Raw genomic sequence first — 3,117 nt, forward strand, 5'->3', positions numbered from 1 at the left:
GGGGTGGTTGGGATGCTGCCCGTGCTTGGGGCTGAGGGCACAGAAAGGGGGCTGGTGTCCACGTTCCAGAGAGATGCCCGGAACGAGGTTGGCACCTGGGGAGGTGCGAGGACACGGCAGGAGCACGGGGAGGGGGTGGAAGGGGCAAGCCTGGTCTGCAGAGATGGGACCTCACTTCTAAAATAGGCAGAGGGTGGGCTCCTCGTGGGAGGCAGGGGAGGATGGATGACAGATGAGTCACAGCCTAACTGGCTTCCCCTCTGCCTTCCAGGGATGCCCCTGGCCACCTCCCTCCCAGTGTTACACCTGTTCCTGGCCACCTCCGTCCAGTCCTCTGTCTGTCTGTCATCCTTAGTCCTCTCCCACTGGGGCTGCTAAGTCGGTATGGTCAGGGAGAGATACATCCCACCCCAGGGGATTGGGTCTGGAGCTGTCTTCAGAAGAGGCAGGATGGGGCAGGCGGGGCCTTGATCAGTCTAACTGGCCATGGCCCCATGACATTGGCATGTCCCCAGACCCAGGCACACTCACTGGGGACACTGAGAGAGGAGAGTACAGGGAGAGAGGAGGGGAGGCTGGCCCTTGAGGGTGGCCATATGGCCCCGTGAATGGCTATGTATCCCAGGAGAGCAGCCGACCCAAGTGGAGGTGACCTTGCCCTAGAGTTCCTGGTTCCCCAGGTGGAGGCAGGGCCTGGGCCCTGGCACAAGAGGGATGCTGGTGAGACAGCCGTCAGCAGGTAGAGCTGGGCCCCCCTCAGCCCCGGCTCACAGGCTGGCTTCAGAGAAGGGCCCCTCTACAGGACCACTCCATGGGGTCCTCAGCTCAGGGACAGCCTTGGGGCCCCCAACCATGGGATGCATCCTGGACAGTCCCTAGAGCCAGCGTGGTTCCGGGCCTCCCTGCCTGGATTCCTGGGCCACTGGCCAGGGTGGCCCCAGCACTAGTGAGGTGAGTGCCTTTATGTAAATCAAGCCTAATTAGCCCATCCTCGTTGTGTAGAATATCATTTTTTTAATTACCAGCCCCAGGCAGGTTCTGCCTGCCTGTTGTGGGCCAATTACCATAAATCCCCCGGTAACAATTAACAATGCTGGGCGAGCGGCATGTATTTCCAATGTTATAATTATGCGCGGCCTCTTGTTAATTGGCCTATCTGACTCTGTACTTTTTATGCTGCTCATCTGCTCATTACCGCGGCCATTTAATTCAATTAGCACCTTAATTAGAGGAACAGCCTTGTCCAATGTCGGGGCCTTGTCAGGGAGCCGCTTGATGAGCAGAGACAAACACGGGCCAGGCCACCACAGGGACTGGGAGGCGGCCGAGCGGTTGGGGCGGGGGGGCCACTGGAGGTGCTGTGGGTGGGGGTGCTTCCTGGGGGTGCTGTCCCGCTGCCCTTGACCCCAGCCACCCTCTAAGGTCATGGGGAATAATTCCTGCCCCGCCCCCAAGTGCCTCCCCCATGACCTTCAGGCATCTCCAAGGGTCTCCCCACTGGGCTGCCAACACCCCCAGGCACCCCTCAGGCTGGACACGGCCCCACGGTGTCCAGGAGGGTTTTGTTTGGTGCCAGTCTATTGAAATCGCTATTCCCTACCTATTAATTCTCCTAATTAGAATTAAATGAAGCATGCTAAATTGCTAGATTAACCAATAATTAAGCAGCCACCACACTAAAACTGAACACCTCATGTGGCCTGCACCCCCTCCACTGCCTGTGAGGGCCAGGGGGCAAGCCAGGCAGGAGGGGCTGAGGACCCTTTGGAGACAGTGCGAGTGCGTGTGTGAGCTCACAGGGTGTGAATGGGTCAGGGTGCTGACGAAGGCAGCCTGGGATGAGCCAGGGACTGGGCCCCCGCGTGGGTGAGTGTGAGTGAGAGCCGCGAGGCCTGGCAGCCTCCCAGGATCATCCTGGAAGTCGGAGGTTGGGGGACCCTCAGGGTGCTGTCACCACCGCTCGTCTGGAGGGGACCTGGCCTGGGGGCAGAGTAGTTACGGGGAGGGGGCGGTCACTGGGGCCGACCCCAGGACGTTCTGGGGGCAAGTGATTCGTCCTAAGAACTACCCAAACCATGCTGCTCAATGCTCTCTGCACATCCTGGTGGGCGCTCCCTGCCTCCACCCAGGAGGTCGGGACACCCATCTCGCGCGCCCCCTGCAAACAAGGAAATGAGGCTCCCACGGGCAAGGACAGATCACCAGCGCCAGGAAGGACCGGGAGGGAGAAAGGGAAGGGGTCGCCTCTAGAAGGTGGGGAAAGGGGAGGCGGTGGGGGGGTAGGGCGCGGTCTGTTGAGGCGCCCCTGCGCAGCGACCCCTTTGGACCCTCCCAGCCGGGTGCAGCCTGTCTGGCGAGACTCTCTGTCGGCTCCTAGATCCTCGTGCCCTCGCGTCCCAGCACCGGCGCCGGCGCCCCGGCTGCTCCACGCCCCACGAAACCCCTCGGCCCGGGTGCCCGCCTGGGGGTTCCCGCCCGTATAGCGTCTGCTGGGAGCCCCCTGGTGGCCACTGCCGGGCCCTGCCGCCGGTCGGTGAGTCCACGCCCCTCGGGGGAGCCCCCCATCCCAGCAGCCCTGGGAGTCCCCCACCACGGTCCACTTCGGCCAGGGCCAACATATCCCCCCTTGGGACCCCTAGACACCCTAAGCCCCCGAGACACCAAGCGCCCACCCTCTGCGCCCCCGCCCCCCATCCAAATCCAGTGTCCCAGGTGGAGACTCGCCCACAGCTCCACAGCCAGTAGGAAGCAGTGCAGTCCACACCGGCATGAAGTGCCGTCCACACTGGCAAATCTCAGCTCGGTTGTGTCAGCAACTCACCAGCTGCCAAACCACTGGCAGACTGTCCAACTGCTCTGCGCCTCAGTTTCCCCACCTGCAAAAGGGGCTGGAGGCTACCCTCCCAGGGTTGCCGCGAGGGTTGAGTGAGATTCGGCTCGGAAAGCGCCCGAGCGCGGCCTGGAGGTCAGCGGCGCACGCGAGCTCGGCCACGCGCGCGTCCCAGGCGCCTCCTCCTGCCGGGGACGCCCGGAGAGTCCGCTCTACTCCGGCGGCCGCGACGGCGCTGCTGGGCCTGCGGGGGAAGGCGGGAGGGGCGGCTTTGCAGGCCGAATTCT

Source organism: Carlito syrichta, unplaced genomic scaffold (genome assembly GCF_000164805.1).
Source record: "Carlito syrichta isolate Samal-C Ts95f unplaced genomic scaffold, Tarsius_syrichta-2.0.1 Scaffold303337, whole genome shotgun sequence".
Taxonomy (NCBI): domain Eukaryota; kingdom Metazoa; phylum Chordata; class Mammalia; order Primates; family Tarsiidae; genus Carlito; species Carlito syrichta.